This window comes from Rhipicephalus sanguineus, chromosome 7 (assembly GCF_013339695.2).
Source record: "Rhipicephalus sanguineus isolate Rsan-2018 chromosome 7, BIME_Rsan_1.4, whole genome shotgun sequence".
NCBI lineage: Eukaryota > Metazoa > Arthropoda > Arachnida > Ixodida > Ixodidae > Rhipicephalus > Rhipicephalus sanguineus.
Window position 1 is genome coordinate 47623409 of NC_051182.1, and position 18931 is coordinate 47642339.

Below are 18931 nucleotides of genomic sequence, written 5' to 3' on the forward strand. Positions count from 1 at the left end.
TCATACACTTTTGTCACGCCATACTAATTTTGTTGTATGTCAAGCTATCGAAGCAGTCGCGAGCGCACCATGAGCGTGGCATGTAAATCATGCCGTACATGGCATACATGTCATTATTTTCATCTTATCACCTTAATTTAAATTTGTCATACAGTCATGTTATATCATACCAAATTTGGTGTACTTCCCATTAACGAAGCGGCCAGGACAGCACAATGTCGGGGGCGGATAGATAGATAGATAGATAGATAGATAGATAGATAGATAGATAGATAGATAGATAGATAGATAGATAGATAGATAGATAGATAGATAGATAGATAGATAGATAGATAGATAGATAGTCACAGAAATTCGCTAAGAAATGCTTCGCATTTAATAAATGCAGACAGCCGAGCGCGTAAATGCCGCGCAGTTCGCATTCCTTTATCGCGTTACTACGCGTGCGTGCGCATGTAGGCAAGTGAAAATTGCCGCTATTTCTTTCCTAATCAGTCAGAGAACAACGGTATGCTTCATTCGGGGCTGCAAAAGCGCACGCAATGTGTAAAACATGCGTTACTGCACGTGAAATCAACACCGCACCGCCGCAGCTTCGGCGGCGCTGGACCAAATATGGCGGCGCGCACGACGGTCGCGGTACTTTTCCCGTTCCAGTGACTTTACCTCACCCCACCGTCGCCAGTCCCGTTCGCCTCAGCCCCGACGACCACCTTCCACCGCTCCCCCACGACGTTCGCCGACGGAAAACTAAATGCTGCAGCCCCTGGAGGTGGCGCTGCATCAATCGGACCAAGCGAAAATCCTCTATTGACCATACCGACGAAACGGAACCTCATTGACGTACAAGTCGACGGAGTGCCTGTGACAGCTCTAGTCGACACTGGCGCTCAAGTTTCCGTTATGAAGACTGAATTTAGACGCAACCTCAAGAACGTTCTCACACCTGCGACGACCCCATTTGTCCGTGTTGCCGACGGCGGAATAGCATCTGTCGTGGGAATGTGCTCCGCTCATGTAAGCATTGCTTATCGCCACACAGTTGTCCTCTTCGCCGTCCTTGAACAATGCCCCCATGACGTCATCCTAGGCCACGACTTCTTGTCTGCGCATTCTGCCCTCATTGACTGCGCGGCCAGTACGCTCCGTCTCCACTTGCCCATGATCAACCCTCCTGTGCCCCGGCCGAGTCGCCTCTGCACTGCCGGATACGCTCGCCTCTCACTCCAAACACTGACCTATGTCGAATTTGCCTCAACACCACCAGTTCCCGACGGCGACTATGTACTGACCCCTATCACCGATATCCTGATAAGTCGTGGTATTACGCTACCACACACCGTTCTTTCTGTCACAGGGAACTCCACGTGCCTTCCCGTTGTCAATTTTAGTTTGACACCGCAAGTGCTCCCGTAAGGCATCTCTTTGGCATTACTTTCGACCTTAGAAGACAGCACGGTGGCTGCTCTCACGGTGACCGCTCCGTCCGATCCCCATGTCCAGCAACACTCTAATCCTTGTCCCGACAGCGCCATAGGGTCGATGATTGCTTGCACCTTAACGCCGCAGCAGACTGACGAGCTCCACCAGCTTCTGCTGTCCTACGTCGACGTTTTCGATCTCAGCGGCCGTCCGTTGGGAAAAGCTACTGGTGTAACCCACCGCATCAACACAGCTGACCAGCCTCCTATTCATAGGCGCCCATATCGCGTGTCGGCGACTGAGCGTCAAATTATCCAAGCTGAAGTCGACAAAATGCTCGCCAAGAACATCATTGAGCCGTCCTGCAGTCCTTGGGAATCCCCTGTCGTGCTAGTGCGCGAAAAGGACGGCACATGGCGTTTCTGTGTCGATTATCGCCACCTAAACAGAATTACAAAAAAGACGTCTACCCTCTGCCACGAATAGATGATGCCCTTGACTGCCTCTATGGTGCCCGCTATTTTTCTTCCATCGACCTCCGTTCCGGGTACTGGCAGATTCATGTGCATGATATGGATCGTGAAAAGACGGCATTTATCACCCCCGATGGCCTATATCAATTCAAGGTCATGCTCTTTGGCCATTGTAACGCCCCAGCCACCTTTGAACGAATGATAGAGTGTTTGCTCCGAGAATTTAAATGGTCCACCTGTTTGTGCTACTTGGACGATGTCGTTGTTTTTTCTCCAACATTTGAAACTCATATAGAACGCCTCTCAGCCGTCTTAGCCATCTTCCGTCGTGCTAGCCTGCAGCTGAACTCATCAAAATGTCATTTTGGCCGCGACCAAATTACAGTACTTGGTCATTTAGTGGACACTAACGGAGTACAGCCAAACCCGGCGAAAATCAGCGAACAATAATTATTAATTAAATTAATTTCGACATTAATTACTCTTCATTGAAAAGTGTGAGCAAAGTTTTTTTTATTTTTAATTACCATGAACATGCACATCTCAAAATTTGAAAACCGGTTGCTTACATTTAAAATAAATTAATTTGGGACTGAAAGGGTTAAATGGAAAGGAAGAAGTGTGCAGCTTGGCCCATTCGCACGCGCCATGTTCGCCAGACTCGGCGACAAGAAATGAAGACACCATGGTTGACATGGCGTCCATTTGAGGCAAATACAACGTACCATGCTTGCCAGCGTCTCGAGCAGAGAAGCAAGCGCACGTAGGGACCGGTGCGCCGACGCATCCTTAATTTCAGCGTCTGAGTGCGCCGTAGTGTAGTGTAAGACGTTCTGAAGTGTATGGACGCTGGCGTGTCGCAGATTAGCGTGTACTATACTCGGGGACAACTTTCTCTGGCAATGAAGCGAAAGCTACGGGGGCGGAGCGTGTGCACGTGTACTGCTACGCGAAGTAGTCCGGTTTGGCGCGCGTCTCGTAACGCCGTCGAAAGTGATGGCTAGCGTTGCATTTCGACGCAAACGCTGCTTAGCGTCTAAGGTACGGGTAAAAGGCGCGACTTTTTCAAGTGACAACGTATAAAGTAAAATAAAGACAAATATCTCGCTTGTGTGCGCTGAGTTCCGTCTCAAAAAGCTACATGTAGAAAATGAAGGAGTATTTTGTATATCTCACGCAGAAAATACGGACGCAATTGTGGGACTACATTGATTAGCCGTAGGATACCTGCATTGTGGCTCTGTAGCTTGCCCTTCATTGCCACAGAAAGTTGTCCCCGAGTATAGAATATTTTGAATGGCACGACTGCAGCCGGCGCGCCATGCAAACCGGTTTCCCCTGTTTTAAAGAAAGTAGCGGCGGCATGGGCATCACGCAGACTTGAACACGAACGGGCTAGAGGAGAGATGCGAAACACGCAAATGAAGGAGCGCTGTCGTTTCCCCTCCAACCTGCTGTGCCTTGTAGAAAGTTTACATCCACGGATTCGCTTGCGTTCGCGTCTGCGGGTTTTGCCGCGCATTAGTGGGGAAACACCGCGTTTAAACCATTGTCACGGGCACGGGTGCAAGACTGGGTACGCCCGCACGAACCAAGGGCGCACGATATCAATTTTTAACGCGGCTAAAGATGAAGAGTGACGACTTGTGTGGGAAAAAAATTGTGCCGACTTGACAAGCACTTCGGAGCCGATTGCGCTATGTGTGAAGTTAACTTTGGGCCTGTTTTCATCGAGATAGCCTATGTGCACGTAGTCAACGGAACGGAAGTTCGAGCGTCAAGGGGAAAGCCGTACATTCGACCTGACGCTGTGCCCACAATATTGCCGAGTACACCTCATATCTCTAAGAAAACACCGGCACCTCTGCCACTGAAAAAACGCCAGGCCTGCGCTGAAACCGCAGCACAGTCACAGCGAAAGCTGGAAGAGCAGCGTTTCTAGAGCCCGTTAAGCTCTCTTGGGGCTACAATACAAGTACACTAGAAAGGTACCCACTACGCCATAAATCACAATTTTTGTGAAGTTGGGAAGCACCTACTAAGCCCTTATTCGTCATTCTGCGGAGAAGCGAGGCACCACCTACACGTCTGTGAGGCATTATGTGCACTTTGTTGAAGCGATGACTGATGACGATGAAGAATTATGGCTCAGCCCTTTGTAATGGGTTGGAATCTTTAAACGGCCCACCAGTTATGTAATTTGCATTGGGTGACGCCCGGTCGCTATTTCCCTCTCCCGTCATGCTGTATAACATACGTTGACGTGGGAGAGGACGGGTGGGGGGGGGGGGGGGCGAAGAACTTTACTGAGACCCTGAGGAAATGGATCATGCGCTTATGGGCTTCCTTGGCAACCAATACAAGTGCACTTGCGAGGAACCCACTACGCTCTAAGTCATTGTAATTTTACTGAGACCCCGAGGAAGTGGATCATGCGCTTATGGGCTTCCTTGGCAACCAATACAAGTGCACTTGCGAGGAACCCACTACGCTATAAATCATTGTATTTTTTGCGAAGTAGGGCAGCAGGCACTGTGCCATTTTTCGTCAATCTAAGGAGAGCGTTGGTACCTGCTAAACGCATGTAAGGCATTATGCGCACTTTGTTGATGCTGTGCCTGATGACGATGAAGAATTATGGCAGAGCCCTTTGTAATGGGTTGGAAGCATTCAACAATCTACTCGTTGCGCAATTCGCATTGTGTGACGCCTGGTTACAGAATTCGCGTTGTACGACGCTTGGTGCTTATTTTACTCTTCTACCACGCTATATTGCATATGCTAATGTGGTTCCTTCCCAACATGAAGCCTGTATAGGACCTTTTTGCAAAGCAGTTTCAAGCACCGGCATGGCTGTGAGGTTGAAAAATTCCATCTGGAATTTTTTTCTTACTTCGAGCGATACTGGTTACGGACACCGGCGGCGGCGGCGGCGGACACCTACGGCGCCAAAAACGGCCGGTGAATTGATCTCATAACAGCTTTCGCTGTAAAAACGGAGTCAGTTTGCATCTGACGATCACAATGAAAGGAAACGATGCCGCATCGACCCGGGTCATGCATCGTCGCCTGACGAATATGCAACATTCGCTACTGAGAACGAAGCCGGTGAAACGGAGCGTGCGGGCATGCGCTTTGCTTCTGAGCCAGCCGCCTCCGTTGACGACTTGCTCAAAGTCGCCGTTCCATCGAGGTCGTGGGCGCTACACGAATTCCCCGATCGCGACGGTGTTTCACACGTTACCTGCAAGTTGAAATATCGCACACGTCAACTCGCCATTGAGAAGTCATTGTTTTAAAACTTTAGGCCAAACAAAAGACACGCATGTGCAAATATATTTCTGAAACGTGCCACAAATTGTTGTAGCAGGGAAAATTTATTTGAAGTAATAAGTAAGGAATAAAAATCGGGTGGGAACTAAAGCTTCCTTGTGGACCCTCCTTGAGGGTCCCGCTGCCCTCAGTCGCCCGCCGGACTTTGTCTAGGAGCCCAAGCTGCACTCCATGTGGAGGCATCCCGCGGCGGGCGCAGTAACTAAGCCGCCCACGATGCTGAAGTCAGCCAATAGCTATGAATTAGGGTATATGGCGCGGTGATGAGTATATGGCATCATTTGTAAGAGGTGGAGATTTTTAGCTAATTCCAGAAATAATTCCCAATTGCAGGCCCTGCGCTGCCCTATGACGGTTGGTTCGCGTGTTCTCAGGAGCCTCGGCTGCCGATAGGCAGCCTTTTCTGACCGTGCTGACAAAGTTTTGCAGGGCCCCTTTCTGTGGCATAGCCAGGGGGTGGCACATCGGGCCCGTGCCCCCCTCCCCTGAAGTTTCTTTGCGCCATTGGATACATAGCACAAAATGACAGTCCACTGCACTTACCTGGCCGGACCCTGCGTCGGATCAAAGGCGTGCCCACCCCCTTTGCCGAAAAAACCTCACGATAGAACAATTACGTTCATTCTTTGCAGAAAATTTGGGGAGGGGCGAAGCATGTAGAGAAGGGTGTTTCAGCTCCACTAACGCGAAACCTGTGCACGGGCGAAGCTTGCAGCGTTGTCCGGTATTTCCATAGTGAACGCGCGCCATTCGCTCTCTCTCGCCTCACGGCGCGCGCTCAGGCGATGGCGCATCAGGAGATGACGATGCACGATGCACGATGCACGCCGACACGCCGACACTCCGAGACCACAACCATAAGGGGCTTCGCCCCTAAAACTTTATGCCTACAACACTGGCCGTTTTAAATGTTCAAGGCTTTCGTAACTCCGCACAACAAGCCGAAGTTATTGGCGTTGCGCAGGTAGAGCATTTTGATGTTGTGCGCTTACAAGAAAGAATTTTTTTTTTCCGTTTGCCATGTTCGTGTATTCAGAACTGTTCAAAATGCGCATTCAAATCGGACTGTTACTTTTCTTTCGCGACTTCTCGCTTCAGTGGAGTTGGAATCATTATTTTTATCCGAAATCTTTTGCGAGATCACCACGTTTTTTTTTTATGATGAGATAAGCCAGGTACTGGCCTTTGGCTGTGTCCTATCGCCATTCAGGCTATGCATTCTGTACATTAATAGGCGAGCTTAAACTGTCAAGTCTACTGATTTCTTTCGTGACCCGGACGTGCATTCTCTCGACAGTCGGTTCGTAATACTCACCGGAGATTTTAGCTGTGTATTGGATACGCTAGCTGACGTGGATGGTCCGCGATGGGGTCGACCTGAGTGGAACGCACGCAATATGCTCGCCTGCTCCAGCACTTCTTTTTGGTAGATGCGTACAGAGTAGTACATGGATCACAATATGCTTGGACTTGGCGGCGTAGCTCATCGTCTGGTAGGTTTAATCACTTCTACGTGCCAAGTGTGCTAGCTTCTTACGTGTCGCGATCTTATGTGATACAATTACCGTAATCACCTGTTTATATCTCTGAGTGGCGCTCGAGGCTTGCTTTTCTTTTTCTTCGTCAGTCAGACCATGGTATATTGATGCATTGCTCTTCGGGTGAATCAACTAACCCCTTTGATGTGCACATGGCAGCGAGAGCTACGGGGACCTTTCCAACGCCTGACTGCAACGTCGTCGTTGTCGGCGGCTGCTTGGCGTTGCATACGTAATCCATGTGCTCACCCCCTGCTTCTGCACTTTGCGAGAAGCTCGCTTATCAGGCAGTCGAGTCCATATATTGCTCAGGCCGCCAGAAACATTCCCGTTTCGCGTGATTGATCGCTCTGCCTAGTTCATTTTGAAAACAGCGCTCGTACCACTATGTCAACGCATAGTGATACCGCCAAGACATAAACATTGCCTTCTCAGTTTGTATACACAATGCCTTTTGAGTATGTATTGATCCACCCACCCGCCCACCTCCGAAAGCTTTGTGAGCCTAACGTTGCTTTGCACCGCCTTCAGGATCGGAGGCATTGCAAGGTTCTTGCATATCACCTCCTTTTGCACTGCCTCCGTGATCGGCACACGTTTGACCAAGCGACAATTTCATGTCATGACTTCATAATGTGGTGTAAATGATATCACATCAAAGTGACGACACCGTGATGCCGTGGTGACGTCATAGTGACGTCATGATGAGGTCACCAGTGCACGTTGTCGATCTGTGATGTCATCGCGACGTAGCCTACTGACAGCATCACGTGATTTTTTGCATCACTGGTGTTGAAGCCGCCCACGGTCACTTTTCGCACTTGATGAGGCATCTAAACCTTTCGCCTTAATACTGGCGCTGCCTTGGGCAAAGACCGGATATGGCCATCGAGCCGACGGTCCTCAATGTCCCGGTTGATATTCAAGGCGTCGTACTGTCATCGGTCTTCATTAAGAGCTTTTGACAAGCTCAGAAGGATAAAAGCTACCGCCTCTTTCGAGTGTTCAGATACTTCAGCGTCGACACACACTTTACATCGAAGGCGAGACACCTTGAAACGAAGTGGGCGCGTTTCTAAAACGTTCAAGATAGGCGTTTACCTTAGCGGAGCTGGCTCCGTTAGACAGTCGCTGGATAAAGTGCCGCTGAAGAAGTACACAAAAAAAGCGAGGCAGTAAAAAAAATATCTTTATGTGGTTTCTCAAGGTGTGTCCACATCAGCTTAGCTTTGATGTAGTTGAACCGCTGCTTCACCTGTGACAGTGGCACCCTTTGTAAGGCAAACAGAACGGCGGTTCCTTTCCCAGCTTTTCAAATCGTCGGGAAAGATCTGAACGATCATTTACTCCGGATGTTCTGCAACATGCTCACTTCTTCTTATTTAGGGGTATGGGGAGGAGGAGCAGGAGTGGGAGAGGACAGAACATCATACGAGCTTCGGGGTTTTTTACTGAAAAAGGATTCATGCGATTGAAGGCGCAAATATGTAACGAGCACATTACGGTTGCTGAGAAGCTTGAAAACTAAACACGAACGCTGTTAATTCATTGTATTGACGAGAACAGCTTGTAGAGTATAGGTTTTGTTAGCTTAATTCAGTTTCTCTTATCAACAGAGCTTCCATGTTTGTTTCATTAATCATTCCTTCATTTCTTCGACACTTTCCGAACTTCTTTTACTCGTCAAGACCGACAAAGTAGTGGTTCATCTTCAAATATATATAAAAGAATGAATTCTCCTCTGCACAGACAAGCATTAGTTTGCTTACTGAGGAAATCGTATCCCTTATGTTTATTTCGGACTTCATTTTCACAGTTTTCGAACAACAAGGTGAATTTCGCGAACAAATTATTTGCATATTGCGTAAAATATATTTGGTTGACATTGCAATTGATGCCTCACTGAGGCACCCGTCTTTTTAATACTGAGATATTATTGCGTTTTTAAAATGAAGCGTAACACGGGCACTTTAGGGTCTCGTTTTTCTTCGTTACACACAACCTTATTTACAACAAACATGCAATGATACCAAGGAAAGCATGGGGTACGTTGTTCATAATAATTGCGGTATCAATGTCAGGAAATAAAAGTAGACGGAAAGGAAACTTGTCGCCGGCAGGGACCAAATCATCAAATCTCGGATAACGCGGCCGATGCTCTACCAATTTTTTTGCAGTCGCACCTACAACGTGAACAATCCTTGAGAGACAGTACAAACTTCGTTCGAAAATATATTTTGCTTTAAAATATTCATTTTTTAGCGATGCGTATTACGTACCAGTCGTACGGATCCATAGTTTTGTCGTTGTGTCGACATCGTAATTTTACGCGTCTGAAACTGCTCAGCCAGATTGAAGAATTTTTCATCTTGCATTTACGTGGTAGCACACGATCAAGAACTGGGATCGGTTGAACAAACAGGAGAAAGTGCCTCAGACAGGTTAGCCGACGTTTCGATAGGAGGACCTATCTTTGTCCAAGACGCCTTGTCATCTTTGGCGTGTTAGTTTTAAAGGGTTAGTGTTGACGTCATGTCAAGCGGTGGCGCGTGTCGCTGTTGGTAATTGCTGCCTAGAAAGCCGAAGCAGAAGCCCTTGCCACATCATTTCAAGAACGTTTGAGATGGGAGGTCTGAGCGCCGTTGCAAACTTTCTTGAAATGGTGTGGCAAGGGCTACATTCATCTGCCTTCTAGTTTTATCTTTCCAGGCAGCAATTACCAACAGCGACGCGCGCCACCGCTGGACATGACGTCAACACTAACCCTTTAAAACTAACACGCGAAGGATGACAAGGCGCCTTTTACAAAGATAGGTCCTCCTATCCAAACGTCGGCCACCCTGTCTGAGGCACTTTTTCCAGTTTGTTCAACCGATCCCACTCCGTGCATCCATCTATTGGCTCCCTTCTTGAGCTTGACGATCAAAAACTGTAGTTCGCAACTTGTTTGCTCTCTTTCATAAAATTATAATAGACCAGATTAAAAGACCAAACGGTAAAGCATAGTGTAGTCTCCGCGCATGAGCAATTCTCTTTTGATTGAATATTTGAACAAATAGAAAGGTAAAAACAGATCGAATAACCGGGAAACAAATGATGCTTTCACGCAGTAGATAGGCCTTCACCCATAATGGTAGAATTGGCTCCAAAGACAGTCAGTCCACACGTTCGTCAACGACATATGGCCCGACTGGCCTGTCGAGACACCTTTACAGAGTTTTCTCGCAGTAGATTGCACAGTACTGTGGATCGTTTCCTCAATATAAACCCTTTGCTCTAGCTTGTTACATGTACGCAACATTCCAATAAATGGAGATCAATAGGAAGGTCCGTTTGCAGCTGCCTGCACACGTACTTGAATTTCCGCAACATTGCTTCGAAAAACGCGCCGCCTTGAGCGATCATCTGTGCTCATTCTCAGCAACTATTTCCAAAACATCCATGGCGCACGCTGCGTGCAGTGTCATGCAGGTCACAGTTTTGCCGCGATTAGAACATCATTTCTGAACACGAAATAGCGCGCGACAATTTCTTACAATCCGCTACACATCCTCGCATTTGTGTGGATTAAATAAAAAGATTGTCGTGTAGGCGGATTCATTTTTTGAAAGATTCGAGTGTGAGCTACGGCAACAATGACTCTTTCTCATCCTCTCTAGCTTGCTTCCCCCTCTCCTTGCTTCCCCCTTCCCAGTACAGGGTATCCTAGTGGGCTCAGCCCTCTCTAGCCTGCCTGCGTTAAAGGCGAAATTTAGTTGTGGCCCTAAACCACCAACAGACGCTCGCGCTGCTCAGAAAGCTCTTTCCTCTTTCCTTCGCTATGCCGTCGGCTCGTCTATCTCTCCGATCTACAGGTGACCACAAAACAAGACAGATCGCCTATGCTCCTCTCATGCCTTTCCTCTATCTTACACAGCGTCATGACGTCACCTGTGTATTAGGGACCATCGCGAGCAAGAGGACTCTGTCAGTGGGCAAACAAGAGCCTGTTTTATGCTAGCAGATGCGGCGCGGCTTCTCCGCGTTTTCCACCTCAGACGTGAGGCACGGCACACGGGAGAGAGTGGATAGGACAAGGCCGACGAACGCATCCACGGAAGGAACGAGCGAACGAGGAGAGGCGTGCACCCAAGGAGGCCTCCTTGTGCAACCCCGCCAAGCGTTCGTGTAGACCTCCAGTGCCGCAACGGCAACGCCACAACTAAAATTTAGGCCTCTGCCTGGTTTAGGGGCCCTTAAAACAAAAACGTGCTCAAGGCGCCCCATCTCTGAAAGCGCAGCAACTTAGCAATAAGAAATTATCAATGAAATAGAACACGAAACATGTAAATAACGAGTAAAACGTAAGAGAGCATGTGAAACAATGTACAAAAAATCCTTAAAAAGAAAATTAGAACAATACAAATTCATCACCTATTATATGTTTCGCCGCGCCTGGTTGCACTAAGAAACATTATCCCAATTCTTCTGTGGTTTCTTTTTATTGCGATAGCAGTTATATCGACACTCTCGGCTGGTGTTTGCCGTCGCCGTTAACGTCGCCGTAAGGTCCCGGATATGTATATGTATGTATATAAAATAAAAGCCGCAAAAGAATAAATGAAAAGAAAAAAATGGCGAAGCGCGTCACCGGGATTCGAACTTGCGACAACCTCGCTGCAGCCTTGCATCAACTATCTCTAGGCAGAGAGTGATCTAACGCCTCCTTATAGAGTACAGTGGTACTCCTGCGGTTGAGTGAAAGCACTCCTCCGCGGGAGTAAAACTATCACGTTGAAACAGCTTTGGAACAAAATTGATGGAGCACAAAAATGGCACTGTAATACGCGCACACATCCGCGCAATCAAAATGCGTAGAGCGCTCGCAACCAAAACGCGTACATTACAAGAGAACGTTCCCGTACTTTGAGGGAGAGATGTGAATGCAGGTGTGATGTTAGTGAGTGTTTCGCTGCACTGCTAGTCAAATACTTGCTAGAATCCACGCCTGCAGATAGGAAATCCGTTCAAATTACAGCCGCTGCTTGTCTATTCGTTATGTGACTCCATAGGCGGCTCCCAAATAAAGCGACCCAATAGATTTGACGTGGCATTTGCAGAAGTTTAGTTCATATTTTTCCTGGCTAGGTAGGGCCTGCAGCCCTTCCGCGCGGCGTTCCTTCCATAGGCGGCTTCAAAGCGCCTGCGAAAAAAAGAAGATTTCTGGCACTCAAACAGTATTTTACGGAATAATATCTGTTATACGTATCTCTAGGGATGATTAAAAATGTGAGAAAAACATGCGAATCACACACGACACAGCAATCGATCTCATGACCACAAGCACCGAAAGCAGGCACTCACCACTACGCCACAGAGCCACTGCAAGCTTCATTGAGTTTTAACAGCCTTACATACTTACAAAGTGGTTTGCAACGAGAGGGCAGAGCTTGCTATTTCTTTTCTTGCATCATCGGCGTTTGTTTGCTCGTGCATTAGGTAAGCAAATAGTTTGCACGGCGCCATGAACTCACGAAGGCCACCGTTAGCACCTTCAGCTCCGACTTCCGTTCGTCGTTTGTCGTGCCGCACGAGAAATCATAAACGTGGGCTTTTTTTTAGATGCGAAGCATCTTATGCGGCGGCATGTCGCGCATGCCGGCTGCACACTGCGCATGCGGCAACACACTGTGCATGCGCAACTCTCCTACTTCCCTCTCTCCAACAGCTGTGCGTTACTCTTTCCACTTCTCTCCTACCGCCTGCTTACACTTCTCCTGCGTTCTCGCTTCTGCTCTCGCGGCGCGTGCGCTACTCTCCTCCTCTAGTCTCCTCTCCTTCAAGTGTGAATATAAAGCGGGTAGAACGCTGAGTGCTTTCAGTTCAGCGCTTGCTTCGCTTCACTCCGCTTGTCTCTGTTGATGCGTCCGATGAAGTGTGATGGAAGCAGCAGTCCCGCCAGTTAGTGGGTTGGCGCAAGCAAGCGTCAGCATCAGCACACAAACAGCAACGCTACGTCCACTGAAGACAAAGCTGCGCAGCGAAGGGCTCGCGACGCTGAGCGCAAACGCTTCAAGCGAGCTGCGGACCCTGAGCTTCGTCACCTCAAATACTAGACGCTGCTCAATAAAGACCTTCGTTAACCGTTTCACCTTCGTCTACGCAATTAAAACAACGGAACCCCCTCCCCCCTACGATACTTCGTGTCACCTCAGGGTTCCCTTCGGAAGATGCAGTTTAGATGCGAAGCATCTTATAGCGGAGTTCAAACCGGTGGTGGTGGTGGTGTGCGGCGTGAGCACCCGTACTGCGCATGCGCAAGCCCTCTCCACTCCCCTCCCTACTCACCCTCTCCACTTTCTATCTCCCCTTCCCCCCTCCACTCCCCCTCTGAAAAGCGGGCTCGACATGCCGAAATTCTCTCCTGCGCAACGCCGCGATGAGCGCCAGCGCATGCGCGTCCCCTCCCCCTCTCTCTTCTCTCCTACACTGCCCCCCTCTCGCGCGCCTGTCGACCGTGTTCCCCGCTCGCCTTGTGAGAATTAAGGGCCAGGCTAGAGGGAAGACACGACGCGCGTTGCGTTCCTCTTCGCGTTCCACGACGCGAGGTTGGTAGCATGCCCGCGGTTGGTAGCATGCGCAACGAACGCCAGCGGAACGCGATTGTGCAAGTGCTCCGGCTTCGCATCGCCTCATGGTCTCCTTTAGCGGGAGATGTTTTGTGTGTTCACGATACATTGTGGATGTCTCACTCGCCCAAAAATTGGTAATACCAGCGTGACAAGTACGTTAAGGTAGAGAAACTCACGTATGTGTATTCTATGAGCGTGTGCTGTTGAGCAATTCTGGTTATCTTTGCCTCGAGCTGCAAGTGTCCGCAGTGAGTTCTTAGCTGTTCGAAGACCATCATTTGTCGCATATTTTTGTTACATAGGCCGATGTCAGATTTCCAAGGATATTTTTGCGTGCTGCCTATAGACCAGAACACAGCGAATTTCATGCGCACCGCCATATCTGCACCGCGCGTCGCGCAATCTGTCGCACACGCGACGAAACAACATGCCCGGGCTGCCATGCCAGCAGACGCAACACAGAGCAAACGCGAAACTCCCGAAATTCAGCCCGTCAGAGAGCGTGTTTCGGGTCTCTTTTAGCCTGGACATTTTCGCTCTTTTACAAGCATCAAGAACATCTTGCTCATGCAAGTCCACAATGTATACAGTACATGCTGAGCAGGCTGCCGAAGCAGCCCCGTCAGGTGCGTATGCTGTTACATTTGTAAAAAAAACGTCCTCGCTGTAGTACGCGTGAATCGCAATTACAGTGCAACTCGCGAAAGAGTGAAACGATGTTTTGTTGCCCCACATTAGAAGTTGTGCTCAAAGTTATGCGTAAGCTCGTCAGTTCAGCGTGCATCGCGTGATAATTAGAGTATGCTTTACGGGTAGTTTCGCGGAACGTAATTTTTGTTTCACGAGCGCTGTTCCAATAATGCGTCTTGCTCACAAAAGCGTGCTATCTGATAGTATCACCTGCAGTATCGTTCATCGATCCCTTTTGGAAGCTATCTGCGCGATTTCAATCTTGCAACGATGATGCTTTACAAGCGAAACTGTGCTACTCTAGGATAAGCTGATATTGAAATGGGCGGAATCCAGCTGTCTTTTATTAAATATGTGCTGTGTAAATATGCTAAACATTTAGCTGCTTGAGCTGGCGCTAGGCCTGCGACGTAAATGATACTTGCGCGAGTACTGTTTACTTACCTACCAATATATATATATATATATATATATATATATATGTATATATATATATATATTATGTGCAGCTGGATGCCTCGTGTCCAATTCAATTTGGGGACATCAAACACTGAAATGAAAGCACGAATTTCTGGCCAGCTCTTGAGGAACACCATACCATTTACTACTTTTTGAAGACGAATTCTTGAAGGCGTGGATGCCATCAAAAGCACTAAAGCTTGATACTACGTCGAAAGTGGCAAAGCACGCTGATTCCTTGTGCTTGAAAGCACTATCTTGCACTACATTTTCTTCAAAGGAAACGCTCAAACGAATGATGAGCGCCCCCGTACAATGCTCGCGCCTACCTTCAACTCAGCTGCGTGTCACGCAAATTAGGTTCGTAAAATGAAATGGGGGGGGGGGGGGCATCACACTAGAGAACACACGCAGTTAGTCTACTTACTCGCGCATTTTCACTCGGCTACTAGTCTTTCTGCTTGAATCGCAGTTATCTACTCGCGGCGAAGCTGAAAGCACCGCACCGGCACTATTCCCGTGTGCGTCGTGATCGTCGCAGGCAGCGCTAAGTTGTTGCGCTGTTGCGCCTCCTGTTGCGCTGTTTGTTATGACATCCAAAGACGACGCCCAGACGTGCTCTTATACGCTGAAGCGGCTGAACGGGTACTTTTTGCGCACTTTAACGCCTCAGAACTGCTGACGCGCGCCTTGGCAGCCCGGCCAGCCCGGCGTCTGGATGCGAGTGTATCCGCTCGGCTCGCCAGAAGCCTGGGTGCGAGACAGGTGTGCTCTGGTGTATACAAGCATGTGTATTCATTGCGCGCGTAGGTACTGTTGCGAGGTACATGCAGGGTCAGCGGCGTCTCTGAGCCGTTAGACGAATATTGGCGCAATGAGCACTTACGCGCGCGGAGGCGCGACATACAGTGCTCCTAAATTATTATAGTCAGTATCTTATAGCTTTTATACTCGGATACTAGCTACCCCTTTACTAAATAACCTCTAGTCTTTCGTATCACGCCGCCGCTAAAATGGATGTCGAATGCGTCCACGAAGGTTAAGCACGATGTACACTAATTCGCGAGTGACATGTCTCCCTAAAATATAATACTGTTGCATTTCTCTCTTGCGAACGTCCGCGTGTAGATGGTACTCCTCCTGAAGAGATTGTGCAGTACCTATTTTTAAAAATATGGCGTTATTGTGTGTCTCATTGAAAGAGCTGTCCTTCAGAAAATAATGTTTCAGTTTAATTGGTAGGATATTTTTCTCACGGCAGGACACAACTTGACTTTTTCGGGATCAGGATTACACATAGCACGAACATGCTCAGACGTGCTTTTTATTTATCTGCTGCACTGTGTGAATAAAAAGTCACAGTTTCGCCGCAAAGGCGACGCAATGAATGCGATAGCAATAAATTGGAATGTTACGCGAAGAACGGAAAGCAGCTCGAAATTGCCAGCGCGTTGCTCGAGCCCAAAGGACGCACGGAAAAGAACGCACACAGGACGAGCGCGAACTATCATGCGTCACAGCTCGACACTTGAAGCGCACTGCTCAAATATAAAGCAGGACGCACGAAACGAACGAACAGGTACACACAGGACGAGCGCGAACTGTCGCAGTTGTTACTTATTTCTGTTTGAACAGCGCGCTCATTTCGCAAACGCGGCCGCTGCGAAGTGACCTTCGTACGTTCTGTGGATTCAGCGCGGACATCGCGGGGAAAGCACAAGACATGCAACCGCCCGCTCCACCCCCCCTCCCCCCCGGCCGCCCCCTTCTTTCCTCGAGATAAGCGGACGAAGGCGGCCACGCCCTCTAGGGCGAAGACCAACGGCATTCGCAAGAGCGGGCGATGATCTTTAAAGGGCCCCTCACCAGGTTTGAGAATTTTGAGCTAACGAGCGCAATGCATACACTGGGCGTTCACGATCACGTCTGCCAAAATTTGCAACGCTACGCGCTGCGGAAATGGGTCAAATTTCAAGGTGAACGCTGCTTGCCCTTCCTCTCGCGGGCGCGCGCTTTAGAGAATGAGGGACTGACGTACACGAGAAAATGGCCCTACGTAGATGGTAGTGCTGTGACGTCGCTCCTCTACGTAGACGTCTGTGCTCTGACGTCGCCAAGAGTAGTACGTGACGCTGCGATAATTATTTGACACGACATGTGTAGCTTGTGTAATTTGTCACTTGAATAGATGAATAAAACTTGAAAGAAATAATGAGACACACAAAGGGAATGTGTGCGTCTTTTTCATTTTTTTATCGTGAATTGCAGCGAGATGCGGGGTTAATGTGCCTCCCTTTCCCATGCGTTCGTGTCCCCGCGGTTAGCGCATCGAGCAGACGACAGCCCTGGAAGCGAAAGTAATGTTCTGGCGCGTTCGAGCACTCATTATGCTCGTTTATTCTACGGCGTCCAAGTAAACGTTAATGCGACACTGGCTCATGATACCGCCACTGTCGTGCCCGTAGAAATGTCTCAACTTCCAGGCCCGTCCCGCAGAAACAAGCAGTACACCACAGAGAACGCCGACAAAACGCCCACGGCCGCTACATAAAAAAAAAGGTAGCGGCCGTGCAACGCCGCTCGCGTGCTCGGGCTAGCTCGGGCACGTCATGCGCACGTGACCATGCATGCGCATGACGTGTTCATGCGTACGTGTCAAGTGAAGAGGGCAGGGAAGGGATTTGCCTTGCGAAGGCTACACGGGGCTAGTGGCAAGGGTTTGAAACTCGCCTCCTCGTATCATGGTGTCGCGCCGCTACAAATTATTGTTTTTCTCAGCTCGTAATGGACAGATTTGAAAAAGTCTTGCGGCATACTGCTCTTCATTCGGCACACAACAACCTCCAGCGTCTAACTAAAATTTGCTATGTGGCCTGGTGAGGGCCCCTTTAAAGCGCGCAACGCGCGCACATCGCGCCAACTATGTTGCGAATAAGAAAGCATGCTGTAGGAAATGGTGTATATAAGTAGCTCACCGTTAGCAGGCTGAAAGACAGTACTGTTGGTGGCGTAACCGTCTAACGCCGCTCGCTGGAAAGCGTGAAGTCGCCTGTTCGATTCCTCGCGTCGGAAAGTTTTTCTGAATTATTTTTCTTTGTGGCTTTCATATATATATATATATATATATATATATATATATATATATATATATATATATATATATATATATATATATATATATATATACGGTGACTGGCGGCGGCCGGCGACTGCAAAAATCAGCCGAGACTGTCCATATAATTGCTATCGCAATAAAACTGCAAAAGTGGGTGCCATGTGCACTCCTACTGCCTCGTGCACCTGTAGTTGATGTCGAAATCTGTTATACGAATTATGCTACCATTGATAAATGATCAACCCATCCATGTTTGGTGCACTGTTGATTTGTTTCCGTTTACTGCCTGTCGTTTTTTGCTCGATGTTTTGCAAGAATCATCGGTTCAACCCATCTTGTAGAACACAAGCATTACCTGTAGCACACAGTGGTTCTCAAGGGAGGTCAGCGAAGCCATTGCTGGGGGTCCACGAAACACATCATCGAACAAAAAAAATACGCCTTTTTAACACGAAAGAGTTTTATGCCGGGGTAGACCAAAATTTTCATGACGTATTTCCGTCACGGAAATACGTCAGCGAAATGAATGCCATGAAATGGAAAGAAAACGTTCCCGTCGACAGGAGTCGAGTTCACGACCTGACCCTTCGCAGCGCCCCCGATGGCGGCGCTGCGAACGGTGCTCTGGTGACGAAAAGTCTAGGATTCGCCTTTTGACGTCTGGTAGGCTCTGGCTAGAACAGCAGCATTTTCGTTATTGTTCGCTCGCTTTGCACGATGTTCCTCGACTACTACTTATATTTTTAGATGCGAAGTATCTTAAGGCGGAGCTCAATCCGGTGGTGTTGGTGGTGGTGGTGGTGTGCGGCGTGACCACCCTTACTGCGCATGCGCATACCCTCTCCACACACCTCCTCTCCACTCACCCTCTCTCCTTCCCCTCTCCACTTTCCCTCTCCCTCCCCTCCCCACTTTCCCTCTCCCCTCCCCTCTCCACTTTCCCTCCCCTCTCCCCTCCCCCTTTCCACTCTTCCTCTGAAACGCGGGCTAGACCAAAGCTAGGTGGCTTTGGCTAGACATGCCGAAATTCTCTCCTGCGCAACGCCGCGATGTGCTCGAGCGCATGCGCGTCCCCTCCTCTTCTCTCTCCTCTCCTACGCTGCCCCCCTCTCGCTCGCCTGCCCTGTGAGAATTAACGGCAAGGCTAGATGGAAGATACGACGCGCGTAGCGTCCCTCTTCGCGTTCCACGACGCGAGGTCGGTAGCATGCCCAACGAACGCCAACGGAACGCGATCGTGCAAGTGCTCTGGCTTCGCATCGCCTCATGGTCCCCTTTAGCGGGGAGGGT